We start from the raw sequence: 15,285 nt of genomic DNA on the forward strand, positions 1-15,285 counted from the left end.
CTCTGCCAATTCACCTTGCTAAGGTCAACGTGATGCTGAAGCGCTGCATTAATGGAGACCTCCCAAGTCCACATGTGGACTTGGACAGAGGCATCAACGAAGAATCGATGGGGAAGTAAATTGAATTAAAGTTCTTCTGGCTTAATTAGCTCGAGAAGCTTGCAGGGAGTGTCCAACACAAACGGGCCAAAATTGGATGCTTGAGTAAAGGTACCATCCTCAAATTGGAGTCAGCCACAGGTTATCATGAATAAAAACAGCCAGGATTTCAAGTCTCCCAAAGGAGAGCATCCTTTTGAGGTGGGACAGAGACTGAGCTATGTCCTAAGACCCGGAGGCCACGACACCCAGCCCTCAAAGAGCCGACGATGGCAAAACCATCTTACCCAGCAAAGGGTGAGCAAATCCAACGTGCTCTTCCCCCTTTCCCTGCCCGGACGGAGGAGCACGCCTTGCTGCGAGCATGTGTGCAGATGCACCTGAGCTCGGGGAGAGAGCATTTTTATTTGGGACAATGGCCAGGAAGGAAAATATTTGTTCTGGATTTAGCCGTTATACGTACTCCTGGCTACTTGGTAGGAATGTGACAAGAGAAAGCTGAATGCAAAGTTTGCTCGAGAGCCAAAAATATCTGGATTAGAGCCTCACTTCCCTGGAGTCGAGAGTAGCATTTAAAATTTGAATCTGTATTTGTAACTGGGCGGATACATGACACCTGCCGGGCACAAGGACAGCAGGAGGACAGTCACAAGCTCTTTCAAATGCAGCTTGCCGTTTGCCACCCCCATATCTCTCCCTGAACTGCCCTCTCCTCCAGACAGATTCACGACCCTGCTCCTGTCCGAGCCCACAATAGAAATGGCAGCACGTAACTTTGGTGGCCAGCCACGTGGCTCAAGTGGCAGAAACCCAAGAGTCAAGATGCAAGTCCCAAAACCCAGAGGCCCGGATCTGTTTGCAAACAGTTTGGGGCAAGCAATGGCAAAAAACAAGTGTATTTTAAAACTGCTGACCGATTGGCAGACAATGCACGGAGAGAAATGCGGGCCAAAGCCCATGAATAAATTGCTCTGGGCGAGGAGTTCTGACCGGCCATTATTCACAACGAATGCAGTTCTAGTAAACAGAAAACAGAGGCCAAATCTGCCTGTATAAATACCAATGATCTCATCTGCTCATATCCTATTTATCGAAGGAAATGAGAGCAAACAGAGGTGCTGCCACCCTGCACAGGCAGGGCGCGTTCGAGCAGACACTCGGATATCAGAGGAGCTAGCACGCCACGGGCGCGCGTGAAGCCAGGAGCACGGGATACTCACCGGGATCTGGGAATCCAGCGTGGAGACTGGGATTCAGATAAGAGTTTGGCCACCTCTGCCTTTCAAAAGAAAATCTCCCTGCCTCTGCTCACTGGGCATGTCTGCACGCGCACGTTTACTGTGCAGTGGTGTAATTTACTGTGCAGTAAGCACGTGTCTACATGTGCACATGCTTCCTGCACAGTAAATATGGCAACTTATGCCGACTTGAGTGTAAATTTGATAACTGCTGCATGCAGGTATCAAATTTATGCCCAATTAGTTACTGCGCAGTAACGCCCATGTAGACACTGTATTGCGCAGTAACACTGTGTCTGTGGACTGATTTGGGACTAACTTTAATCCCTAATCAGTCCACTCACAGTATTACTGCACAATAAAGTGTCTACATGTGCATTACTGGGCAGTAATTAATTAGGCATAAATTTGATACCAGGTATCAAATTTACACTCAAGTCGGCATAAGTTGCCAAATTTACTGTGCAGGAAGCACATGTGGGCACCGGGTTATTCCTGCTTACTGCGCAGTAAATGTAAGACGGCATAAATGCACGGGTAGACACAGCCGCTAATGACTTTTATTGTTGGCGGGAAGCACAAGGACACAAAGCTGTTGGAGAAGGAGTATCTCATGCAAACAGGCAGGATCAAGAGGATACGAGTAAGCCACAAAGCACGTGGACACGGGGCACGGAGCCAGCTCCAAGCCCCTTCTCCTCCACTGCCCTCAGGCGATATGTTGGCACTTCGAAGAATAATTGCATTTGTTCACACGCAACGGTGCACAGCTTCCAACTCCGGCAGCAATTACCCGGCACCGCAGGTACTCACAGCGCACGGCCTCCGCGTGCAACCGGCAAACACAACACACAGCCAGGGCCTCATTCCCGTGCACACACCGTCGCCTACCCAGGCACGCTCCACGTATCATGTGTCCAATCTGTCTTCATCACCTTTCACCACCGAGGATGAAGTGGAGACAGAAGGGCCTGGAGTGAAGCGGATCACTCTAATTACCAGGATCAGCCCTCCCATCTCCTCCAATACAGGTTGCAGCAGGGTTGCCCTTCAGTCCTCCAGGGTGACAACTTCTCAGATAATAAAAATGAGATGTCAGCGGTGACAGAGGTGTCACAAGAAGAGGTGGTGGAGCAAAGCAATGCATTACAGAGGTCGCAAGGTCCTGGTGTCATTAGGCCAAGAGCTAGGAAGGCAGGAAGCATCAGAGCTGTTAAAAAACCTGTCCAGCTTTCCACCCTCAAGGATGGGAGGGTAGGGAGTGTGAGCCTCTATCAGCAACATCAACATTTTAATCATGATCATCTAGTCCTGCCTCCCCCCAGCTATGGAGCAAATTGAAATTTTCAAAAATGTCAGCAGGATTTTGCAATTTTGAATTCAAAAACTCCTGTGTATAATAATACACGCCCCGCCTTAAGCAGCTTGTTAAATCTATTGCAGTGTGAAAGGTCCTATCATAACCATTTTGTGCCGTTCCCACAGAAAATGGGATTGTGCCGAAGATTGCCACATTTATCCTGAGCAGAAAGGAAAATGTTTCTGTAAATGATGAAACAAATTTATTAAATTGTTTTGAAATTACAGAATCGCAGAATCACAGAAAATGAGGGTGGGAGGGAGCTCAGAAGGTCGCATCTAGTCCAACCCCTGCTCAGAGCAGGACCAGCCCCAACTACATCATCCCAGCCAAGGCTTTGTCTACCCAGGGCTTCAAAACCTCCGAGGATGAAGACTGCACCACCTCTCTGGGGAGCCTATTTTACTACTCCCGTAGTGAGAAAGTTTTCCCTAATGTCCAATCTCAACTCCCCTTGCTGCAGCTTGAGCCCATTGCTCCTTGTCCTGCCATCTGCTCCCACTGAGAACAGCCCAGCTCCATCCTCCTTGCAGCCCCCCGGCAGGGAGGTGATGGCTGCTATTCAAACCCCCTCGGTCTTCTCTTCTCCACACTAAAGGTAGATGGTTTTTATTTTTATTTAACTATAAATGGTTTTTATGAACCATTAAAAATTACCCTGATCTGAAACATTGACTTCTCAAAATAAATACAATGCTTTCATCAATAACTTCAAAATATGAACTCACCGCAAAACCCTTTGGATAAAAAGAATCCCAAAAGTTGTATCTGCATGCATTAGCAACACATATCGATCTAGCTTTAAATATAAGCCTGCGTACATAAGTTTACTACCCCATGCATCAATACGATTTTACACTTTTCCTATTAAGTTACCTTATTCTCAAGAAAAAAAAGAAGATATTGCAAAATCTTCAGCAGAAAGTGCTGCTGTCATCTGATAAATATAGTCGCTGATATTCGGCAATGGGAAATATTCATTACGAGAAAATCCTTTGGTCCTTAAAACAACAATATCTAAGAATCTGTGGACTGGTTAAGACTGCCACATTGCGACGAAGGAGATATGTCTTGATTTGCAATAAAAAGACGTGTGTTTGTTCATACTGGAAGCAATTTAAGATTGAAGGCTTTCTTTCTTAGTCACATCATGACTTTTAAGAATTAATGACGGCATTGTCACCAGCAACGTTCACGGGGATTTTGAAAAGGAAGGTGTCTTTTTTTGTTTGAGATAGAAGAAGGAATTGTAAAACACTTAGGTCAAGAGGGTTTTATTGGAAGAAATTGGTATGGTTTCTCTAAGGAAAAAATTGCGCATCTCCAATCTACTAAAGCTATTTGAATGCATTGGCCAAACTGCATAGAGGGAAACGATTTATAATGTGTTTGAGCTTTCCAAAGGGCTTTGGGAAAGCCTCACATAGCAGGCTATTAAGGAAACAAAGTGGTCGTATGGAGAAAAAATGTGTTGTCATAAACCAGAAACAGGTAAAGAGACAGAAAAATGAGCGGGAATAAATGGCAGTGCTGTGCCCGCGATGGGCCAGGGACGATGCGGGAGGCAGCGATCTTTCTTCGGGGGACATCTTTTATTGAACCAACTGCATAGCGGAGATGGAGTTAGACAAGCCGTCGAACGCGAGCCCCGAAGAAGACCGACCTGCGTTCAAACGCTGGCCCACGCCCACCCCAACTGTGCAGCTGGTCCGATAAAAGATATGACCCAAAGAAATCCTTTCCTCGGGAATAAACGGTCTGTTTTTGTATGTAAGTTAACAGCGAGACGTCTCCAGGTCCCGCGCTGGGATTGAGGTCTTTAATAAGCTTGCTATTATTCTGGGGAAGGAGTGAGCACTGAGGTGGCAAAATGTGCAGATGACAAAATTATTTGGGATAATCAAGCAAACAGTCGAGTGTGAATAGCTTCAAGGAGACCTAGGAAAGCACGGTGCTTGAGAAGCACAGCGACAAAACAAATTTGTCTTAATCTGCGTTGCAAGGACTATTTTGCACTAATCATGCACGTTGCTGGGATCTAAATTAACCGCTCAGTGAAAGGTCCCAGGTGCCTTTGCTCGCTGCACAGCGGCAATGCAAAAAAGCAAACAAAATATTAGGCTATATAAAGATTGCAGAGCAACACAATACAGCTCTATAAATCAATGGTGTGCCTGGAGCTGGGAATACTGCGGTCCGTTCTGGTCATCCCGTCTTTAATAAAGACACGGAGAAAGAGAAGATGCTCTGAGATGGGCAATAAAAATGATCCGGCGGAGGGAGAGACGTCTGTGTGCACAGAGATTGAAAAAGCTGAGACTTTAATTTCGAAAGGAGATGAATAAGCAGGAACGGGGCAGAGCCATTCCAAGTAATGAAGAGCACTGAGAAAGTCAATCATATGTGCATATCTCCCCCCATGCAAGGACAGGGGAGAGCTGATGAAATGGAAAGAAAACGCATTTAAAACGGATTTATTTCTATATCAATTTATAGCAGCTACGGGCAAAATGTGCGGAGGAGAATCCAAAACAATAGGCCTCGGCATTTATAGCAACGGCCAAAGACTCCAGCGACGTGACGGGTGTTAAAGCCGTGTCCAACCCCTCGAGGTTCAGCACGGTCTAAAGTCACCATGCCCTGGGAGTCCGATAAAACGTCCCGCCTCGACGGGCTTCCAGCCCCTGACAGCAGCTCTTGGGCAGCTATCGCTACCCACAGCTAGCCTGGCGAGGGAAACCAAAGCCTGGACATAAAGGCCAACACAGAGGCCAACATTTAAAGCTTTCGCTGCTTTGGCATCCATCCCTCGTGGGCAGGACCGGGACGCTGCCCGTGGGATGCTCTTGCACCTCCGAAGGTCAGGTCCAACATAGGGTAAAACTCAGGCATCAAGAACCAAAAGCCCTAGCGAGGATGCTATTTTGGGGGAAAGGTGGAGCGACGCCAAACCAGAGCCCGCTGCTGGACGGGCAGCCCCAGCTCTGGGCATCCTGCCCATCCACTCCCCCAGCCAAGAAACCCTCGGGCAGGAAGACCGTTCTTCCCGTCTCCAGCTCCTACCTCCTGCCCCACGCCACCCCCCTTGTCTTTCCCACTTTTGCTCCCTCCCTGCTTTTCCAGGGCCCGGCGGTTTCCCAGCATTACCCCCTCATTCGACAGCACCTCGCAGGCGCTCACGTTTCAGGCCCGGCGAGAAAAAGATGAAGTATGAAAACTCCTTTCCTTTCCAATCCCGTGCTCCCAGCGCCGAGCGAGGCGCTCGCACAGAAGGGCTTGGAAAATGCAAATGCTGCACACAAGCGTCTGAACCCGGCTCACACCACATGCAGGTGTCGGGGAAAGGCGTCTCCCTTCCCCCTCTCCAGGCCTCCGCCTGCCCCGTGCATGCTCTCCCCGTGGGAGCATCGGCCGGTTTGCAGTGGAGACGGGCCCCGAGAGCAGCCTGTCCCTGTCTGTGCTGTTGGTCCGGGCTTGAGACAACACGTGCCACGGGGAGGCGGAGGAGCAGTGTTGTGCCAACCCCGGGCTGCAGCACGGTCACGGCCATGGGTTGCTCCGAACCCGAGGCAGCACCGTGCTCCGTCGATGGATCCACCTGCTCCCACCACACCCAGCGCCTCCTGGGAGGGGACGATTGCACGTCCCTGACTCCTGGCTGTGCACAGGTGGCCACACCTGCATCCCCACCCAGCAGCTGCGCCGACCAGCCTGATTCCAGCTGTGCAAATCCAGCCTGATCCTGACCTCCACAGCACCCTTCCTTGAAGGATGGGCCTTCCTCACCATTGCATGTTGCTGGGGGAACTCCTGGGTCCGTTCTGCCCCGGGGAGCATCTCTCCCAGGGGCTGCATTCGTGCCTGCGAACATACCCCAGCAATGCAGGCTCTGCGTCGCTGTTCCTGCACCCAGAGGCTGCCGTGCCTGGAGAGGGCTTGGCAGTGCCCTTCACAGGGGCCAAGCGCAAGCACCTTACATAGCAGCGGCAATGCAAGAGAAACATGGACAGGCACGTCGTGCCAAGCTGATGCAGCCTGTTGGTACCAGGGGACAGGCACGCACAGGCCACGGTCTCTCCCACCGGCTTCACTTTCACTCTTTGCAGTGCCTGGTTCTGGCTACAGAAGGGGAAGAGAGCAAGCTGCTATTTGCAGCAAGTGCGAGCTGGGGATGAGGGATGGAGCTGCACGGGCTCTGGTTTAGGAGGCAATCCAGGCAGGGACTGAGGGCAGCACTGCCAGATGGGATCACGAATGCGGCTGAAGACCTTGCTCTTGCTGCTGGGTTTTCCCTGGCACGGGCTCCTCTATGGCCGGGCTGCAGAGCGGCAGGGAGAGCCAACAGGATGCTACAGGTGTCTAGGAAAAGCCCAGTGTCCATAAGGAGGAAAAGCTGCTCAAGCAGTGCCATTTGTGCATGTTTCCCATCTCTGGGAGCCTCAAAGTTTTCCCTACTAGGCCCAGCTGGGGCAGAGAAGCTACCCAGCTTGCCCGGGAAAGCCCGCGGCTCACTCAGGTCCCCAGCCTCCTCCATCTCTCCCAAACCAGAAGGCAGCCCAGCCCACACCTCCGGCTCAGACAGATAGGGATGGTATTTCGAATTCCCGAAGCCCATCCATCTGCACGTAGAGCGACTCCTGATAATGAAAACCTCCTCCCGGGCTGCTGAGCTCAGCACATTTCCTTACACGCGGTTCCTATTAAAGTAAAAAATGGCATCGCCAGCACCTATTAGACAATCCAAGCCTGACATAAAAACAGCATTAAAAAACATCATATGTTCATGCCGCCCGTCATTACAGAAAGCGGAGCAACGGGGCTCTGATGGGAATGTTGTCCGCCACCGCCCCAGCGCCCACACCCCGCACTGAGCCACCGCCGAGGGAACGGGCCCCTTTCTCGGCTGGAAATGTGGTGGGTCAAAGCTTCGTTATCATCTAGTCCAACCCCTGCTCCAAGCAGGACCAGCCCCAACTCCATCATCCCAGACAAGCCTTTGTCTACCTGGGTCTTCAAAACCTCCAAGGATGGAAAATGCACCACCTCTCTGCATAGCCTGGTCCAGGGCTTCACCACCCTCCTCGTGAGAAAGTTTTTCCTACTATCCAACCTCAACTTCCCTTGCTGCAGCTTGAGTCCATCACTCAGACTGAGGAAAAGCCTTAATTAAGGTTGCCCCAATCATTTCCCTTTGGCCCTTCATGTTTAGCCGAAATGAGCCTCGAAGCACACAACACAATGAGTGGGTGCGTGGGACACGAGTCCCAGGTGCTACCTAAAATCTGGGGGAAAGGAGCTGGAGGGGGGCATCTCAGCCCCTGCCCCCCTGTCCCTTGCAGTAGCTCATGCGGAAGGGGCAGAGCAGCAGCAATGGCTCAAAGGTTTGCCGGGACGAGATGTCACCTCCTTTTCAGTTTTTGCTGAAGAAAATCGGGGTTTCATTGTGCACTTGACACACCTATCACTGGCAAATAAAGGAGGTGAACTTCCAGCCGCTGCTTCTACACAGTGGGTGCGTCTACACAAGACATTTACTGCGCATTAGCCTAATACCACTGCCCAGTAGTGTGGGGGTTAAAAACCGTGCTAATAGCCGACTGGGCAGTGGTATTAGGCTAATGCGCAGTAAACATCACAAAATAACCATGCGCCGGTGCTACCGTGCAGGAACTCTAGTTACTGTGCATTTAGTTAGTACTTTATTAAACAAGTACTAAACTACATGCGCAGTATCTAAGGTGCATTAATGAATGTGCATTAATAGACATGCCCAGTTATGCCCCTAGGGTTAACCAAGCCCCCGCCATTCGGTGGAGGTGGGTCCGAGCTCTGCCGCGGATGGGGAACAGCTGGTGGGACGCCCGCCTCGCTTGCTGCGGATGCTGGAAGGTGCCCGGTGAACGAGGCAAGGGCTGGAGGACAAAGAAAGGAGGGCCTCGTGGCTCAAGGCAGGGGAAAGCCGCGTGGGGATTTAAATCAGGATTTAGCTGTCGAGCTTCAACAAGTCTCTTCCAAGCTGAGAACTTCCCCATGCTTTTACCTGGGCCTAACAGCCACGTTTCTGTCCAGGGGGAGCAAGGAAAGGCCCATCCCTGGCACCGTGACCCTGCAACGCTGACCTCTTCACTGAGGAGCTTCTCAGCAAAATCCTTCTAAGGATCTGTGAACGATGAGCAAATGAGGCGTGCGTCTAGGATCTTGTTCCTGGAAAGAGCTGAATCGTTTAAGCTGAAACTCCCTTCCTCCCCCTCCGGCTCGGTCCAGATGGAGGCAGACACCCAGCACCGAATGGCTTAGCTCAAACAATTAAAGTTTGATGAGGCTGCTAGCAATGGAGGGCAGTCTGAAACGGGGAAGCCTCGAGTGGGGAGCACGACCAGGGATAACAGCAGGGGAAGAGAGCCCGGCTCCTACAAGGCAAGGGGATGGCTGGCAGTCCCAGCTCTCTGCAGATATCCCTGCCTATGAGCTGCTGCCATTTCCCTTCATGACTCCTGGGCAATCGCCCTGCCCTCTAACCATGTGTCCAGGCCAGCGCATGTACGTAGGAGCGATGCACTGGACTTCAGTGCGTACTTCATCTGCAAACACATCTGCAAAATGTCCTGGAAATGCTGTCAGCTGCAATAGGCCAAGTGCTCAGCTGGTGAAAAGCACAGAGCTGTGGGATTGGGAGGGACCAAATCGCCCGAAATAAATCCACCGTCCAAGCTCTCAGCAAAACCACCAGCAACCCTGACACAGCACCAGACATCACAGTCGAACCTGCCGTGGGGAAAGCAGGGGGGCCGCAGCAGACATCCTCCCACTGCTGCAAAGGGGATTCACAGATGCTCCAGAGACCCCAGGCAGGGCTGTGCCCCCGCTGCAGAGGAAGGCAAACCCCCCCAGTTTGTACCAGTCTGAGCAGGGGGGAAATCCCTTCCTGACCCCAAATGCAGCGTTGGCACGGGATGCATCTGGCTGTGAGCTCCTCCTTAAAGGGGTTTAACTCTGCACTGCGCTTGCACCCATTTTGTAGAGAAGAGGAGATAATAAAGGGGGAAAAAGAGAGCAGAAACCTGAGTGAGGGAAGGAGGGTGACGAGGAGGAGAGATGGGGGAGAGTAGGTGGAAGCAGTCCTATCACAGAGGCATGGACTTCTTAGGGTCATATCTTTTATTGGACTGGCTGTGAAGCTGGGATAGAGTTAGACAAACTAGTCCAACAAGAGATCACCTGAAGAAATATCCCTGCCCTCTGCTCTTCTTGGCGTGCGAGGAGACGGGGAGGCTCTCGGGCCAAGGGAGCCTGGGCAAGACCGAGGTCCAGCCCCGGTGCAAAACACAGGAGCCTTCAGCCCAAGGCTGGAGGGACCCAGCACCCAAACCAAGTGCTGAGACAGGGGAAAGCTCAGCCAGTCGCTCTGTGCGCGTGCGTGTGCACGCGAGGCCGGGGTCGTGTGCTGTTCACACTCGGGCTGGCACGGCTGAAGCAGCCTCCCAGGGAGACAGCGGGAAGGGAGGGAGCAGAGAAAAGCGACCTCCTGCCAAACCTCAATCACGACGCTGTCCAAGCCACTGCTCAGCTGGCAGCCAGGCCTGTCCCAGCAGCCCCGCCTGACAGGACGACGCAGGGCGGGGATCGGGAAGCAGGTAACAGAGCCTCAGTAATGCAAGGACAGCAGCTCCGAGGCTGCTCTGACCCCGCTGTTAAGGGCATGAAAACCCTCAGACCCTCGTGTCCGCCCCGAAGCAACCAAGGGGACACACAGTTGCTCACAGCGTAGCGCAAGGAGCTTGCACACCCCAGCAGCTCCGGCGCCCGGTCCCACCCCACTTCCAGAGCAGCCTGCTCCTGGGGCGGGGGGGATGAGATGCCTGTCTGCCTCCAAATTCTGGCAGGGGAGGAAGAGGAGGAGAGGGGAGGAAAAAATAGCCGTGCAATGGCAGGGAGGGGAAACGACCTTTGGAAAATGTGCTGGGAAGGCAGGCGAGCCTGCCGCACCTGCTGCTCTGAACTCGGCCGCTGACCCGACCGGGCTTGCGCAAGGGGAAGGATTCCAGAGGATTTTGGCAGCGCGCGGCCTCCCGCGCAGGCTCGATGGCTCCTTTGGGTGCCTGCGAGAGGCTCAGCACGGGAGAGCGACGTGCACGGCGTGCGGGGCCTGTGTGCCGTCGCGGGGGCCCGCCGAGGGTGACGTGCGTGCACCTGCGCGCCGCGTGTCCTCGGGCAGCACGCGCGTGGGCACGCACAGCTCTCCCTCCATTGCACACACGCATCCGTGTCTGCAGGGGTGTGCGGGGACATGCGAGCCCCCACTACCCGGTGCGTGTGCGTGCCCCCGTGAGCCGGACGCTACCAGGGGAGCCCGGAGCAGCTGACGGGCTGGCGACGTGGCCGCCGCGCTCCCCTCCAAAAGGGCTCCTGATTGCTAAAGCAGGACGAAGCAGCAGGGATGGAAAGTGGATTAGCAAAGGAGCAGCCCCCCCTTGCATGGAGCAATCCTCACCAGGGCTGTCACCGGCACAGGCCTCTTTTTCCAAAAAGCCTGGCAGCTGCCATTAACCCCTCAAGCGCCGTGCTCGGGGTCCCTGCTGCAGCCACTCCTGCCCCAGGACCCACCCCCGCCTCCACAAACCACACCTGCCCCAGGTGGAGCTGGGGGAGAACCGCCCCCTTGGCATTTCACACACGAGCAAGAGAGGTGGCTGAGGCCCATCTGTCAGCAGTCGGTGCAACATCGCCCCTTCCCTCTAATGCACGGCTGTGGTCACCGATGCCCGGAGCAATGAGGTCATCAGCCACGGCCCCTTGGGAGATGATGTCACTGTCTTAGCCCGCACGGAGCACTTCCAGCAGCCTGGCCCCGGGCACCGTGCACCGTGCCTCCCTGCTTCCCGGGGAGCCGGGACTGCCTGGACATGGAGGTCTTTCTGGGGGAGTGGGACAACAGAGGACGCAGGGTCCCGGACAGCCTCCAGCCCACCCTGGCAGCATCCCACAGAGCTGCCCACCCCTTGGGCAGGCCACGGCTGCTTGGGCAGGGGTCTCACCTTCCTCACTGCTCACCAGAGGTCCAGGGGGGCTCAGTGATCCCTGGACCCCGATCCTCCTAGCCCACAGCCACAATGCCTGGTGAGCACTTCCCCACGTGTGCAGATGTACACACAAACACGTGCTCACACCGGTGTGTGGCTGGTCCAGCCAGGTGCCAAGTACAGCGAGGCAGGTCCCTGCCCCCTGACGGACCCCAGAGGATAGGGGGGATCTGGGAAGGGTGGGTTTCACAAGGGATTCGGCATCCCTGCACCACTGAGGAGCGAGGGCTGAGCCCCATCTTGCCGCGATTAACCACAAATTAAGCAATCAGGAAGCAAAGCATGCCCTGCCCCACTTCCACCTTGCTCCGAGTGGAGCGATGTCTACCTGGCTCCCTAGATGCTCCTGGAAAGTGCATGGCCCGTGCGTGCGTGTAGGCTTGCACGGGGCCCCTCCAGCTCCTTTCCATGCCCTTACTGCAGGCTTTGTCCCTGGAGCATGCCCTGCAAACAGACTTGCTGTGGTCCCGGCCTTGCAGCCACTCAGCTGGCCTCTGCACCGCCAGCTCCACGTGCACGTGTGTGTGTCAGTGTGGACACGCATCACTCTCCGTCCCGCTGCTGGGCCTGGGACGGGCATAACCGGGGCGTGTGCCCAGGCCTGTGTTACCCGGTGGTCCCAAGCTCTCCCCGATGGATCTGGGGGGGTCCGGGGGTCCTGTCAGCCCAGTCCCTCTGCGAGAGCTGCTCAGCAGTGACTGCCGCTCCAGCCTTGGATGGGCTCAGCTCCCAGCGCACCCGGCACTCAGGCAGTTTGCAATTAGCTCCCTTTGTCGCGGCGCGGAGACAAATGACTATAATTTGCAAATAGACTTTATCTTCCGGCGCGCGCCTTCGCTGGCACCTATCGATTCGGGCTCCCCGCTCCTGCCATTCACTTCTCCCAGATCCTCACGGAAAAACGAGCCCGGACCCTCACCCGGGCTGGGCGGCAGATCCCACCGAAGTCTTGCTTTTCTCCTGAGCAAGGAGGGATCAAATTTATCCGAGCGCTGCAAAGCAGGGCTTTGATCTGCCCACAGCAGCTGCCAGCTCGGTCATGCGGGCAGCTCAAATTCTGCCTACTCTGCCCTGGCTCCCAGCCATCGGTCCCATCCAGCCTGCTAGCCAGGGGTCTGTTTAGCACTAAAGCACCGAGGCAGAGACGTGTTGCCACCTCCCTTCCATCTCTCCCGCGCTGAGTGGCCGAGCAGGGGGTGCAGAAGCCCGAGGTCAGCACTCAGCAGGGTCCAGGACCCCAGAGACAGGGGCCCAGTGGCCAGACCACTGGATCGAGGGCCAAGACACCTGGGTCCCTTTCGTGGTGTGGCAGCTGGCGCACATATATGCATGCACACACATGCATATGCACACACACACCATGCCTCGCCGCCCGCTCCTGCCCAGAGGTGATGCAACTGCCACAGAAAAAGGCTCCTCTCCAGATAACCCAGCAAGGGAGGGGGATGTGGTTAGCTTAGTCCAGGCCTCGCCCAGCCGACAACTTGGCTTAGTCCTTATGGGGCATTTCCCATGGCTTCATGCAGGCTAATTTTATCCCCTGCCTCCTTCTGTGTCGGACAACGCATGCTGCTCACGGGGGACCGAGAGGCAGCAGATGCCCCGGGTCCCCGTGCGCCAGCCTCCGCCGTGTGCAGGGGGACCGCTATCCCATTCTCCTGAGCTGTGGGCTGCTGAGCCGGTACCCACGGGGTCAGATCCATCCGTGGCCCTCGCCTTGATCTCTCTGGGCTCCTGGCTAACACCATTCTCCTGCCAAGTCACTGCCCGTCCTTCTCTGCCTCCCTGTCATAACTAGGAAACCCGAGGGCTGCAGGCTTCCTCCATTTCCAAGCCGAGGTTGGAAATCCCGGGGTGTCTCTCTGCTTGGGGATTGCATCAGCGTGGCAAGGACCGAAGAGCCCTTCAGCATCTCCAGCAACGAGATGCAGGCATCTCTCCAGCGTGAATTGAAGCAAGCGGGGGGGATGCCAGCCCTGGGATGAACACAGGCAGGGCTTGAAAAGGATAGGGTTTTGCATTTAATTCACCTACCACCCTCTGCCCTGCAAGCCTAGGTGGGCACGGGTGCCATTCACCCCCTGGGAGAGAAGCAGCAATGCAAAGCACCCCAAAAACTCAGCCTGCAAGAGCTCAGGGGGGGCTTTCAGTGACACCGTAGAGACTGGGGGTCCTGCCCTCGTCTCACACTGAGCAAGCAGGCGGCGAAGGCCTGGTTCCTGGTCCAGACGTGAGAGCGGGTAATTGCTGTGGCACAATCCAGGCGAATGCTGATTTCACCATAGGGAAAGCAGCAAACGACTCGGGCAACTGGCAGGGAATTGCGCTTCGAGGCTGGGCCAGGCCTGTGGGAGCGTACATGCTGCGCTCCTAATGCAATCCCCGGGACACGCCACGGGGCTGCGGCAGCAGGCATTGCAAAGGCACCGGCAGGCAAAATGCAGCCCTGGGCGGCGGGGACCTGAGCAACGCAACCGGATCTGGATGGACCCATTCGCCTGCCAGCCCGTGCCATACGCGCTGGGGTGAGGCAGCGCGGCGTGCCAGCCTCTCCGGGGGGCTCTGCGGCGCACGGATGCAATTTGCCGAGAGGCCCCCTTGGAGGCTGTACGCAGAGGTACGGGAAGGACGTGATGGAGCAGAAGGAGAAGCGCAAGAGGCGGAAACCTCCAAGGGGAGGCATGGATGGAGGGAATGTGAGGCAGACCATGGATGCGGCCAGCTCTGGGGTGGAGCACAGCCGTGCTTGAAGGCAGAACAATGTGGAGATGGGGGGAGGCTGCATCTTAGAGGACCCCGAGGGGCAGCCGCTTACCCTGCAGGGCTCACCCCTGGGCGATGCTCGAGGGGGTCTCTCCTCCCAGGGCAAGCTCCCCAGCAGCCTGGCGTGCCCTTTCCCTCCTGTCCTCCGCAGTGCAAAGGCAGGGGCATGCGGCTTTCCAGAAACGGCAAGTCGAGCGAAGGCGAAGGCTAGCCAGGCATAGGTAGGGCAGCTTGCACTCAGCCTGCCCTTTCTGGAAAGCCGCAGTGCTCTGCTCCCGGGGGCATCCGCTGGGCACCTGCCAGCAGAGCCGATCCCTTTCCATTTGGAAAATTAAAGGGAGAGAATGAGTCACACTCCTCCTTTGAAAAGGTGGCGGCGAGGGAGTGTGCCCAGGGCCGGCGCCGGAGGGGGCAGCTCGCCCGGCTCCAGCTCCGATGCTGGCTTTTGTGCAAGCAGCTGGCATGGCCCCCCTGGCACCGGCACTCGCTGCACCACCTGTTACCCTGCGCCTGCTGTCGGGTTTAATTGCAGCTGTGCCCAGCGGCTGCAATCCAGATCCGCCCCCCTTCTGTGCCAGCCACCCGGTAGATGCCCGGCACCTGCCCCATACAACCAGCTTGGAGGGGTGTAGGGCAGGGGCAACACCCAGCAGGTCACTGGAGAGGGTGGAGACATCATGCAGGATGCCAGTCCGGTGCCCTAACCACTGCACCACACTGCTACCTCTCATCTGTAGAGTTACTT

At 55.4% G+C, this 15,285-nt stretch overlaps 1 protein-coding gene across 3 annotated transcripts in view; it reads right to left on the minus strand.

The window, feature by feature from the left end:
- Positions 1–15,285, minus strand: part of CNTFR (ciliary neurotrophic factor receptor) — a 240,118-nt gene that overhangs the window by 195,646 nt on the left and 29,187 nt on the right. The window contains exon 1 of one of the 3 annotated variants that reach the window (XM_025207503.1): positions 14,593–14,678. The exons of the other annotated variants lie outside the window; for them this stretch is intronic. The gene's annotated coding sequence lies outside the window, so the exon portion shown is untranslated. Of the gene's footprint in view, positions 1–14,592; positions 14,679–15,285 lie in introns of those variants that run through there. 3 annotated transcript variants of the gene reach the window in all.

This window comes from Alligator sinensis, unplaced genomic scaffold (assembly GCF_000455745.1).
Source record: "Alligator sinensis unplaced genomic scaffold, ASM45574v1 scaffold783_1, whole genome shotgun sequence".
NCBI classification, from domain to species: domain Eukaryota; kingdom Metazoa; phylum Chordata; order Crocodylia; family Alligatoridae; genus Alligator; species Alligator sinensis.